Genomic DNA, 14,063 nt, shown 5'->3' with positions numbered 1-14,063 from the left:
GCATCATTTAAATCAATTTCCTCTATAAGTCTCTGAGAACTGACTGCACCTGAAGGCATATGCAAAAACACTTCACTAGTGAAACTCTCCACAAAGTAACTGTTTAGTGTATCAGCAATAGCTTTGTTATCGTAAACCATAACCCCATCCTTATTTTTTATACCTCTTATTTCATCCTTAACTACCCTTTTTTGACCATAATATTGAAAAAAACGTTTAGAGTTGCTCTTTGCATCTAGTGCAATTTGTCTTTCATAACATCTTTTGGCTTCCCTTATTTTTTTCTTAACTTGAGCTCGCATATTACTGTATTCAATCTTATTACTATCTGAGCTCTCCAACTTGTATTTTCTAAATAATTTCCTTTTTTGTTTCAAACTGTTCCGTAGCGACTTATTCATCCACTGTGGATGATTCTTTTTCAGCTTTCCTTTTCTCACTTGCGGAATGAATTTACGCTGTACATCCAGAATAATCATTTTAAATATGCACCACATTTCTTTGACAGTTTTACCACCTAGAAGAGGTACCCAGTTTATATTCCTTGTATAATCACGCATCCTAATAAAGTCAGCTTGCCTAAAGTTGAATACTCTAGCATTGGAGAATGTAGACTTAACTTGCCAAAAACTTCAAATGTAATTGAACTATGGTCACTTGTACCGAGTGGTTCCCCTACCTCAATACTGCCGATTCTGTCAGGATTATTACACAGAACCAGATCTAGGATTGTGTTCTCTCTCGTGGGTTGAGTAACAGACTGTATCAAAAAACAGTCATTTACAACATCCAAAAACTCTTCCTCACATTTAACTTGACCTGACACAGCTTCTCAATTAATTGAAGGGTAATTGAAGTCCCCCATTACTTTTGTCTCACCCTCCTGACATGCTAGTTTAATGTTATCAAAGAGCATACAACTGACATTGCTGTCTGAGGCTGGTGGCCTATAGCATACTCCAACATTCAGGCCTTTTTCATTTTCCCCCAATATCTTAATCCATATGTCTTCACTAACACCAAGGGGCTCCATTCCTGGTATTTCCTGAGTATTAAGATTATCCTTTACATAGAGAGCTATGCCTCCTCCTCTTCTATTGATTCTATCTTTTCTTAGCAGCTTGTATCCCTCTACGTTGTACTCATCCCCATCCCCTGCACCAAGCCATGTCTCTGTAATCCCAACAACATCAAAGTTACTATTACTCATAACGGTTTCCAGATCAAGAATTTTATTTTTTATGCTTCTAGCATTTAAACAGAGGAATTTCAGGGTACCACGTGTGCCTCTCCTGCCCTCCACCCCCGCCCTCAACTGCCCAGAACCACCACTATTACAGTGCTGCTCTGACTGATTTACAAGCATCGTTTCCTCTCTACTAATAAGATATTTAGCCATGGTGTGTTCTATTCTGGCAGTCTATCTGTCCCTACCCATCTCACTTTATAACCTCCCTGCCCCCCAGACCCTAGTTTAAATAACCCTCTGCTACCCTAAGCATACGCTGGCCCAGTGCAGCTCTACCCCTCCGGTTCAGGTGCAACCCGTCCCGCTTGTACAGGTCACCCCTGTTCCAAAAGGAGTCCCAGTGCCCCATAAACCTGTACCCCTCTTTCCTACACCAGGTTTGTAGCCACGTGTTAAACCTCCATATAAAGGCTTGCTTCCCTTTGCTTGCACGTGGTACTGGTAGAATTCCAGAGAAGACTACCGTGGAGGTTCTGCTCCTAATCTTCCCCGCTAGCTCAATAAATTTTTCTTGCAGAACCCCGAACCTACCCTTTCCTATGTCATTGGCTCCAACATGGACCATGACCACTGGATCCTCCCCCGCTCTGGCCAGGAGCTTGTCCGCGCTCTCCAGGAGGTCTCCAACCTGGGCACCAGGCAGGCAACAGACCATGCGAGACTCCTTGTCACGCGAACACACTATGCTATCTACCCCTCTAATGACTGAATCCCCCACTATCACCAACTCCCTTTTCTTGGAGGATGAGGCCACCTGGGTGCCCTGGGGCTCTTCAGTCCTCCCACTCTCAGGATCGTGGGTCAACTCGTCCTGCAGTGGCGTGAAACGGTTGGTCACCGCGATCTCTGGAGATCCTGCCCCTCTTGGAATTTTGTGCCCCTTTCTACGTTTACGCCCTACTGTAACCCAGCTCTCTCGCCCTATCTGGTCTGTATCTTCCCCCCTACCCGGCTTGGGTGAGCACACTATCTCTCTATAGGGCGTACTAATCAGTTTCTGGAACTCTAACAATTCAGGATTACTGTGGAGTCCAGCTAGTTGGGCCTCGAGATCAAGAATCTTGTTCTCCAAGTGCTCAACAAGTCGGCAATGGTCGCAGATGAACTCATTCACTCACTCAGGTCTCCCTCCAGAAATCCGATCATCCGGCAACTCTCGCACAGTTTTGGCCACATTTTTTCCCCTAACTGAAAACGCTTTCCCTAAATAAGGATTTACTGCCGAGACAGAATTACCAGCTAAAAAAGTGCTAAAAGCACCGAGGTGGCTCAGAACAGTCAAACCAGACAACAACCAAACCAGAATCAGAATATCCTAAAATCTGACGCTGAAAAATAGTAGAAAAAGGTAAAAAGCGAACCGGCTAGCTAGCTAAACTACCCGGACAGCTAGCTAAAGTGTGCTGCTTAATTATTTAGAGATTTGCTCCTGAGAGGGCGAAAAACCACAAAAAATCTCTCGTCGGCTAGAGCCGAATTAGCTGCGATGGAAGAAAAAAAGTGGAAAATTCCTCTCTGTCCCCTAATGGCAACAAAAGATTCAACTTTAAGAGCAGATCAGACCTACCTTATGTTATAGCGAGGTAAATAGCACCAATTTTTATTTTTATCCAATTGAATGTAATAGCACAGAAACCACTCCACAAACACAACACCAACAAACACAGCACAACCACAGCAGGAACTCGTCCAAGCTAGAGCAATCGAGCAAGAGCAGAGCAATCCAGCAAGAGCAGAGCTGAGTGAGGATGATCGAAGATGCCATGGTCTGTTTCAACTTTTTCTTTTCCAATCTTCGAGGACAGTGTTATGACGGTGCCACCAACATGGCTGGTAGCATTAATGGTGTTCAAGCCCAGATGTTGGTTGAGCAGCCAAAAGCACTTTTTGTTCATTGTACAGCTCATTCGTTAAATCTCGCATTACAGCAGGCAGTCGGGGCAGTGACTCTCGCCAGAGACTCAATAGAGTACTCTAAAGACATAATTTCCTTCATCACAGTTTCTGCCAAATGGGAAAGTGCTTTTCAACAAGTTCAGTTAGATATTGGATTTGAAGAGGATGGGAACATTGTAAAGACTCATAAATTGAAAAAACCTTGCCCAACACAGGGGGCTGTGTGGGTGAAATCTGTGAATGCTTTGCTTCAGCACTATGTGCCTCTGAAGAATGCTATGGCAGCTGCCGAGTTTGGTCCAGCCGGGCAGAAGACGCAGCGGCGAGTGCTTCGCAGTTGAACTGGCTGAACAGTATTTATACAGATTGGAGAACAGATAGTTGGAGAGATAGCAGTGCACAGGAGTTTTAGAAAGAGTGGTTTGAGAGAGGGAAGAAAGTAATGTGGAGTAAAGAAAAATATGGAGATCTGGAGATCGGTGCGCAAAAGAATGAAATAAAACGGTGAGGACCGGCCAGTCTGCAATAGACCGTCGGACTGGCTCCACCGTCCTACCCAAAACAACCAAAACAAAACTAGAAAATAAACTCGACAAAAAAATGCTCCACCGTCTCACGAACTTTATACCTAAAGCTGCTTTTAAACATGAAGTGAGACAACAACTAAATTCGCACAATATAGTACGCTGGTACTCACTCAAATTCCCCGACTGTGCTTGCCGCCATAGACGTTTAAATTACCCGAGGTGCACAAGTTTGTGCACCCGTGACCCTGACGTCATGTGACCCCTAACCCCTACTTCCGTGCCCCCTTTTCCTGACGTCATGTGGCATACCCGTAACACAGCAATTGCTTCAGAGGACAGGAGTGAGTGTGGCACCAAGGCCAGTGGATTTTTTGAAGTTATGTCGAATTTTCAGTTTTTGTTTGGTCTTACTGTGGAAAAATTGTGTTGCATTATGCAGCAAGCAGATGTACATCAGCTACTGATGCAAAGAAAGCTGCATCAAGAAAGAAAATGATTTTGGGTGCCTCAATGTCAGATGCTGAATTTTCTTCTTTTTGGTAAAGCTGCCTTGACAGATCAGAGGAGTAGCCCACCTAATGTCCCAAGACATGTTTCCAAAAGGAAAGACTCTAGGCTTGGTACAGCTCACTCTTTTAGCATAAGGAGTATTACAGGACAAGTTACTTTGAAATTCTTGATCTCCTTGTGAGTAACATTGAGAGCGTTTCAGTCAGAAGACTTTTGACATTTGTGACACAGTAGAATGCCTCATTTTATCTGCTGTAAGTGGAAGTGGCTTGAATGTACAACATTTGGAATTTGTCAATGGTCACTTCGGAGATGATTTGGACTCCGGTTGTCTTAAGAGCCAGCTTATGGTCCTTCCTGAATTGATGGCTGGGAAACTTGCAAGCTCAGTGAGGGATGTAATCAGAGAGCTGAAAGGTCTTGGTCTGGCAGGGAGATTGTACAGTTGTATGTAATAGAGGCCTACGCATGTATAACTGTATCCATCTAACTGTAAATAACTTTGTAAAGAACTTGTCAAGAATGTACATGTATATTTGTGAATTTCAACATTGTTATTAATAAATACATTTGAACATAAATGGAGTTTGCATGTGTTCAGACTTGACTCAGCTGTGTAGCTGTCAGCTGCTGCTGAGACTTCATTCATGGTGTAAACAGTATGGTGAATACAGGTAAAGTGGGACTACTGGTAAAGTGGGACACTTAAATTGTATCATCTTTATGTGTATATACTTCCACTACTAAAAATCAACTCTTAGTTTATTATAAGTTTCCGCAGCTCTGACATTTAAGCCATTTGGATCATGATTTAAAATGATGCAAAATGTAAATGATACCTGTATTCAACCTATTTAGATATTACAATCGTGATAATTGTCTTAATGGGGGTTCATGCTTCTTGACCACCTTATAGGGTTTTGGGTTCACCAACCATAGGAAAAAATATCTGTGGGAAACTGTTATATTGCAGTGATATGATCAATAATTACATTGTTAAAATATTTCACATTTAAACATACAATAACCACACGGTACAAAAATAGGTAGCTTTATGAGTCCTTTATCTAATGCATACACCATATTGTGCTTGGTGAGAAAGTTTGGCAATACTACTTTTACACTGGTGATGGCACCTATGGGCTCTTGTACATGTCTATTGAAACGAGCACGTTCAAAAATTATGTTACATTTGCTGACACAATAATTCTGAAAAGCTACTGACAGTGCATCATATGATTTCTTCTGGTCCTCAGTTAATGGTAAGACATTTAAAATTTCTTCAGCTTTGTCCCCCATTGTATACATAAATGCATTTACTTGGTACTCTTGTGTTTGTTTCTCTAGGCCAGAAGCGTTCAAAACGTCTCATCCACTTTGGCCACTCGCCAGGTTTGCTAAAATCAAATTTGCTTGGTGGTGTCAGCTGTGGTAATTGTGGTGGCTGCATTGCCAGTACCGCTGCTTGCGGACGCGCATCCATTTTGTTTGTGGAGTGGTTTCTGTGCTTTTACATTCAATCGGATAAAAATAAAAATTGGTGCTATTTACCTAGCTATTACATAAGGTAGGTCTGATCTGCTCTTAAAGTTGAATCTTTTGTTGCCATTAGGGGACAGAGAGGGAATTTTCCACTTTTTTTCCTCCGTCGCAGCTAATTCGGCTCTAGCCGACGAGAGGTTTTTTTGTGGTTTTTCACCCTCTCAGGAGCAAATCTCTAAATAATTAAGCAGCACACTTTAGCTAGCTATTCGGGTAGTTTAGCTAACTAGCCGGTTCACTTTTTTACCTTTTTCTACTATTTTCCAGCGTCAGATTTTAGAATATTCTGATTCTGGTTGTGTTAGCGCGTCTGCGCGTTTGCTGAACTGTAAACGTAATTTTATTGTATTAGGCTAAGTGGCATTTCTTGCGCCTTCTGACTGTTCTGAGCCACCTTGGTGCTTTTAGCACTTTTTTAGCTGGTAATTCTGACTCGGCAGTAAATCCTTATTTAGGGAAAGCATTTACAGTTAGGGGAAAAAATGTGGCCAAAACTGTGCGAGAGTTGCCGGATGATCGGATTTCTGGAGGGAGACCTCCAGAATGAGTTCATCTGCGACCGTTGCCGACTTGTTGAGCACTTGGAGAACAAGATTCTTGATCTCGAGGCCCAACTAGCTGGACTCCACAGTAATCCTGAATTGTTAGAGTTCCAGAAACTGATTAGTACGCCCTATAGAGAGATAGTGTGCTCACCCAAGCCGGGTAGGGGGGAAGATACAGACCAGATAGGGCGAGAGAGCTGGGTTACAGTAGAAAGGGGCACAAAATTCCAAGAGGGGCAGTATCTCCAGAGATTGCGGTGACCAACCGTTTCGCGCCACTGCAGGACGAGTTGACCCACGATCCTGAGAGTGGGAGGACTGAAGAGCCCCAGGGCACCCAGGTGGCCTCATCCTCCAAGAAAAGGGAGTTGGTGATAGTGGGGGATTCAGTCATTAGAGGGGTAGATAGCATAGTGTGTTCGCGCGACAAGGAGTCTCACATGGTCTGTTGCCTGCCTGGTGCCCAGGTCGGAGACCTCCTGGAGAGCGCGGACAAGCTCCTGGCCAGAGCAGGGGAGGATCCGGTGGTCATGGTCCATGTTGGAACCAATGACATAGGAAAGGGTAGGTTCGGGGTTCTGCAAGAAAAATTTATTGAGCTAGCGGGGAGGATTAGGAGCAGAACCTCCACGGTAGTCTTCTCTGGAATTCTACCAGTACCACGTGCAAGCAAAGGGAAGCAAGCCTTTATATGGAGGTTTAACACATGGTTACAAACCTGGTGTAGGAAAGAGGGGTACAGGTTTATGGGGCACTGGGACTCCTTTTGGAACAGGGGTGACCTGTACAAGCGGGACGGGTTGCACCTGAACCGGAGGGGTACAGCTGCACTGGGCCAGCGTATGCTTAGGGTAGCAGAGGATTATTTAAACTAGGGTTTGGGGGGGCAGGGAGTTTATACAGTCAGATGGGTAGGGATAGACAGACTGCCGGAATAGAACACACCATGGCTAAATATCTTATTAGTAGAGAGGAAACGATGCTTGTAAATCAGTCAGAACAGCACTGTAATAGAGGTGGTTCTGGGCAGTTGGGGGCGGGGGTAGAGGGCAGGAGAGGCACACATGGTACCCTGAAATTTCTCTGTTTAAATGCTAGAAGCATAAAAAATAAAATTCTCGATCTGGAAACCGTTATGAGTAATAGTAACTTTGATGTTGTTGGGATTACAGAGACGTGGCTTGGTCCAGGGGATGGGGATGAGTACAACGTAGAGGGATACAAGCTACTAAGAAAAGATAGAATCAATAGAAGAGGAGGAGGTGTAGCTCTCTATGTAAAGGATAATCTTAATACTCAGGAAATACCAGGAATGGAGTCCCTTGGTGTTAGTGAAGACTTATGGATTAAGATATTGGGGGAAAATCAAAAAGGCCTGAATGTTGGAGTATGCTAATAGGCCACCAGCCTCAGATAGCAATGTCAGTAGTACTCTCTTTGATAACATTAAACTTGCATGTCAGGAGGGTGAGACAAAAGTAATGGGGGACTTCAATTACCCTTCAATTAATTGGGAAGCTGTGTCAGGTCAAGGTAAATGTGAGGAAGAGTTTTTGGATGTTGTAAATGACTGTTTTTTGATACAGTCTGTTACTCAACCCACAAGAGAGAACACAATCCTAGATCTGGTTCTGTGTAATAATCCTGATAGAATCGGCAGTATTGAGGTAGGGGAACCACTCAGTACAAGTGACCATAGTTCAATTACATTTGAAGTTTTTTGGCAAGTCAAGTCTGCATTCTCCAATGCTAGAGTATTCAACTTTAGGCAAGCTGACTTTATTAAGATGCGTGATTATACAAGGAATATAAACTGGGTACCTCTTCTAGGTGGTAAAACTGTCAAAGAAATGTGGTGCATATTTAAAACGATTATTCTGGATGTACAGCGTAAATTCATTCCGCAAGTGAGAAAAGGAAAGCTGAAAAAGAATCATCCACAGTGGATGAATAAGTCACTGCGGAACAGTTTAACACAAAAAAGGAAATTATTTAGAAAATATAAGTTGGAGAGCTCAGATAGAAATAAGATTGAATACAGTAATATGCGAGCTCAAGTTAAGAAAAAAATAAGGGAAGCCAAAAGATGTTATGAAAGACAAATTGCACTAGATGCAAAGAGCAACTCTAAACGTTTTTTTCAATATTATGGTCAAAAAAGGATAGTTAAGGATGAAATAAGAGGTATAAAAAATAAGGATGGGGTTATGGTTTACGATAACAAAGCTATTGCTGATACACTAAACAGTTACTTTGTGGAGAGTTTCACTAGTGAAGTGTTTTTGCATATGCCTTCAGGTGCAGTCAGTTCTCAGAGACTTATAGAGGAAATTGATTTAAATGATGCAGAAGTACTAGATAAACTTCAAAAACTTAAAACAAATAAGGCAGCAGGCCCTGATGGAATATATCCAAGAGTTCTCAGAGAACTAGCAGAGGTGGTTTACAAGCCTCTGACAGTTATTTTTAAGCAATCCCTTAAAACTGGAGAAATACCAGATGACTGGAAACATGGCAGTGTAGTACCTATCTACAAGAAAGGAGACCGGACTGAACCAGGAAATTATAGGCCTGTCAGCTTAACTTGTATCGCATGCAAAATACTGGAATCCATCATTAGGGATAATTTGCAATTATCCCTGGAACGAAATGGTGTTCTAAATGATAGCCAACACGGTTTTCGCAGAGGGAGGTCATGCTTAACAAACCTCCTGGACTTCTTTGAGGAAGCTACAGCATGTCTGGACTCAAACCAGGCTTATGATATTGTCTATTTGGACTTTCAAAAGGCATTTGACAAAGTTCCGCACGAGAGACTCATATTGAAAATGACATCTGCGGGAATTACAGGAGCCATCACCGAGTGGGTTCGAAGTTGGCTGTCTAATAGAAAGCAGACTGTAACTGTGGGAGGAATTGTATCGGAGCAGGGTCCTGTACGAAGTGGAGTCCCGCAGGGATCGGTGTTGGGGCCTTTGCTATTTCTTATATACATAAATGATCTTGATGCAGAGGTTAGAAGTAAAATAGTAAAATTTGCAGATGACACAAAACTAGGGGGTCTAGCCAACAGTATAGAATCAACTAAGGTAATACAGGAAACAGCATCCAAAAGTGGGCAGATACCTGGCAGATGACTTTCAATTTAGATAAATGTAAAATCTTGCATGTAGGAAATAAGAACCTTATACAAGACTACTTGATGGGTGGAAAAAAACTAGAATGTGCTCAATTTGAAAAGGACTTGGGAGTAATGGTTGACCCAAGCTTAACAGGATCTAGGCAGTGTGCTGTAGCAGTAAAAAAGGCCAACAGGATGCTGGGATATATAGCCAAAAGTATTGAGTATAAATCTAAAGAGGTTATATTGAAATTATACAATGCCTTAGTCAGACCGCACCTGGAATACTGTGTGCAGTTCTGGGCACCGCACTATAAAAAAGATACTGAAGCTTTAGAAAACCTTAACCTATTTAGACTAAGCGAGAGGAGGCTTAGGGGTGATTTAATTGAGGTATTTAAATTTATAAAAGGAATCAATAAGGTTAACTATAATAGATTCTTTAGGGTGAGTTCAGTCTGTAAAACAAGAGGACATAAATGGAAACTAGTTAAGAGTAAGTTCCGCACTGATGTAAGGAAATATTATTTTACACAAAGAGTTATCAATACATGGAATAGGTTGCCAGGTCATGTAGTTGAGGCAGAGACCTTTGCTGTGTTCAAGTCTAGACTTGATGCAGTTTTGGATACTCTTTAATTAAGAAATGGCGAGCTTAGTTGGGCCGAATGGCCTGTTCTCGTCATCATATGTTCTTATGTTCTTATGTTCTAAAAACCACCCACTCATATAATTAAGCCCTTACATGACATAACCTAATGAGCCTAAAAGCATGTCCTAAGTAGTTAGCTATGCAATGAGTTTCAGTTTCAGCTGCTCACCTCACAATTATGTGACAGCATTACTGTAAGTGCTGTTGCATAAATGCTCTATATTCATGATGCATAATTGATAATTGAATCATAATTGATTCCATAATTTCATGCAGTAAATATATAATTAATTGCATAGTTAAAATTTAAATCTGATGTGATTTGATGTACAGTACATTTCATTTGTTACAGTTAAAATACAATAAGGCACGAAATAACGCATCTCGCAAGAATGCGCTGCTACATTCAGCAGAACTGTCATGGCGGTGCCCATGAACCACACATGAGCGGCGCACAAATACACAGTTTGTACAATAAAATTTTACATACATCTGGTGTTCTTGACTACTTCCTTTTATTTATTTAGATACATTTATTTATTTACAAACAAAGTATGTAAAAAAACAAAGTCAGATTTTAACAACAACAACAACTGTGTGCAGGTGTACTATTTATACAAAAACCAGAGACAAGTAAGATGAGCAGCATCAAGATTGGGAGTGGGTGGAACAGTTTGAGCCACATGTCTTCTTGGGCAGGTGCATGCTGTAGCCCCACGCAACTTAGATGGAACCAGACAATTGTACAGTTTTGATTGTCGCAGGCGACCATGTTGTCCTTGCTTTCTGGTCCACGACAAAGGCACCACAACTTTTTGGCTGTTTTCCCCTTCTTGCACTTCTCTGGTACTGTGTTAGAGGTTTGGTATGTTTTTCTCTGATTTCCTCCAGGAACAGCAATCTTCTGAAGTGGCTCCTTTTCTGCACCCTGAGTGAAGTAACAGCTAACAAGTTCTGGGACACACATGTGACGGGTGGCATCTTGCATTGTGTTTAATTTGATGTTACATGGGTCAGCGAGTGAGCAAGTTTCAAACCGAGGTTCTTACTGCTCGCTGCCAACCCCTTACAGCCAGCGTCATTGCCAGTTGAGCTAAAGGCAAATTGCCTTTAGCCTGTCGGCAACAACGCTACTTAACCAGGTCTCGGGGAGTGACGTAGCCGCTGCAACCACTCGGCTACCTGCTATCCGTTACCTAAGGCTTTACGCAGGACTCGCACAAGCTAATCACTTCAGCCCTGCTACACTCACCCCCTTTGACCTCCTCTGACTCCTCGGCGACCACTGGCGGCCAAGCTGTGCTTTAGCCAGTGATCCGGGTCACGGCACCAATGTAACGGGTGGTATCTTGCTGCGTTGTGTATTAGCCTAGATGTTACGTGGATCGGCGAGCGAGCGGGTTTCAAACTGAGGTTCTTACTGCTCCTGCCAACCCCTTACAGCCAGCGTCGTTGCCAGTTGAACTAAAGGCAAACTGCCCTTAACAACACTACTTAACCAGGTCTCGGGGAGTGACGTAGCCGCTGCAACCACTCGGCTACCTGCTACCCGCTACCTAAGGCTTTACGCAGGACTCACACGAGCTAATCACTTCAGCCCTGCTACACACACATACTCAAAAATTTGCTGTGCCTTTTTCAAGAGAGCACTCTAGAGCTGTGGGTCTGGCGCAACATGCACCACAGCACAGTCTTTCAAAGTCCACAAAACAAAATCGCAGTACTCTGCATCTGCCATAAAAATCTGTGTCTGGACTTGTTTATTGTATGGATGATCCTTCTTTAGTTGCAGCTCTCCATCCACTACTTCCAAACAGAAGTCTCTGTCACAGCTGTTGCATGCCTCCTCGACAGTAGTGTCACGATACTTGTATGGGCATTTTATGTCAACGCAGCTTCTTCCACAGCAGGTGCACTGCACTATCCCGTCTGGCGATGCCCCAACCTCACTCACCTGACACTGTGTGATGAAGCCACACTGTGTCATCTCAAAATCACAGTGATGTTTTTCAGTCTCCAGTCTGTATTGTGTTCTTGCATTCTCCTCATTTTGTCTTCCCCATGCAGTAGCAGTACAGCTGTTTGTTGCACAGCTGTTGGGATAGCAAACTGCTTTGACTGTAGACTGTGCAGGCTTGTCCAAGTTAGACACATAGACTGAATGCAATGCTCAGGCGTTGGGAGTGCAAGACCTGCAGACAGACAGAGAACAACAATTTACAACAGTGTTAAATCCTTTGCTAAATTTTGCTTCATAAATAAGGTATCAGGTTTACTTTAGGACTATGTCAGGTGTTGTTTCGTTGGTTTTTTAAAAAGGAATATCAAACACCATTATGACTTTGTCATAATAATGTAGTATTCATGACTGTTTTATGTTCATGTTAGAAATTATTACAAAACATAAACAAACCATAATTACCGTGTCAAGGCTGATAACAATGAGTAGCCTACAAGTTCACTTGTTTACAGTCAACTTACCTTTGCTGTGACGACTGTGTTTGTGCAGTTCTCCGGTCGAAATGAAAACAGATCCTGCACCCAGCCATTGAAGAAATGTCCATGAGCTTCGAGAGATTTATAATTCCGAAACTCCTTAAATGTATATGCACTTATGCCATAAACAAGATAGTTTGTTATGTCCAGGTACGAAGTTGGTGGAAGCAGTGCTGGGTCGGCTCTCCAGCTGCTTGCTGTTAGCTCGTATGGATCTACGTTGTTAATGGTGGACAATTTGGCCAAATAGCGGTCTCTGGCAACTTTGTTGAGTTTGTCTCTGTAACGTATCCGCTCGTTTTTCTTCGAAGTATCCATATTGACGAAGCATAATGTAACAACGTAAAGAAACTATACCTATGCTCTCTCGTTTGTTTAATTCGGCTATCCCCTAAAACTGGCACTGGGGGGGCGTATCAGTGACGTGACTGTCCGAGACCGATTGTTACAGCTAACTTGTGAGCGGATGTCTTTCAGGAGGCTCTGCTATGTTGCATTCAAAGTCAAAGACTTTCGAAAGACTCTCAAGGAAACTAAACTGTAGAGACCAGAGAACAGTCCCATTCACAAACTTTCAAAGTACACTTATTAATTTCAGCACTAATGCAAAAGCCACTAATACATAAATAATACACAGAATGTGAAACCCATACTGAGATTTACAGTAATGAATGCATATCAATTATTCTCTTCACAAACCAATGAATTCAATGTTTGATTTCCATAAAATAGTAAGCTATTGTGATAGAATGACCAGCCGATAAAATGAGTACAGAGATTGCTAAGAAGGCCTCCTCAAATATAAAATGAGTACCGAGATATTTTATATCATTTTACACACACACACACACACACACACACACACACACACACACACACACACACACACACACACATATATATATATATATATATATATATATATATATATATATATATATATATATATATATATAAAACATTATATAAAATATCTCGGTACTCATTTTAATGTATGTATGAATGTATGATTCAATGAAGACACAAACGGTATTAGGGATATCCCTAATACCGGTTGTATCTTTATTAGATCATACATTTTGTCTATTTGAACACAGCTTGATTTGGGGAGGCGACTACACTGCAAAAACAAGAGGTCCCACCGAGATTTGAACTCGGATCGCTGGATTCAAAGTCCAGAGTGCTAACCATTACACCATGGGACCTAGTTGGCTACCATCAGCTGAAATACTCATATTAACCATCACTACATGCTTCACTACGCAATATTATATGTTTGAGCTTCGTTTGCCACACACATTTAAAGGCACATAAACGACACGAACTCTCAAAGGCATCTCGCAAACCTAATCAATGCAATAAGCGACTTTACTCGTAGTTGGTGAAAGCAGAGCAAAAACAGATACCTAGCAAACGTTAGCCTACTATACAAACCGATTACAGTTCGGCAGTCGAGGTAATTTAGTGAATAAATGTTTCCCGCTGTGGTTGAGCACATGTTAACGACTGAACACTGTGAATTTAG

General features: G+C 42.1%; 1 non-coding gene across 1 annotated transcript; it reads right to left on the bottom strand.

Moving 5' to 3' along the window:
* Positions 1–13,671: 13,671 nt before the first annotated feature.
* Positions 13,672–13,743, bottom strand: trnaq-uug. The gene has a single exon. It is a non-coding gene; the product is annotated as a tRNA-Gln (tRNA).
* Between the last annotated feature and the right edge of the window lie 320 nt (positions 13,744–14,063).

Source organism: Megalops cyprinoides, chromosome 6 (genome assembly GCF_013368585.1).
Source record: "Megalops cyprinoides isolate fMegCyp1 chromosome 6, fMegCyp1.pri, whole genome shotgun sequence".
Taxonomy (NCBI): domain Eukaryota; kingdom Metazoa; phylum Chordata; class Actinopteri; order Elopiformes; family Megalopidae; genus Megalops; species Megalops cyprinoides.
The sequence above is the reverse complement of the archived record's forward strand: the minus strand, read 5'-3'. Positions and strand labels throughout refer to the sequence as shown.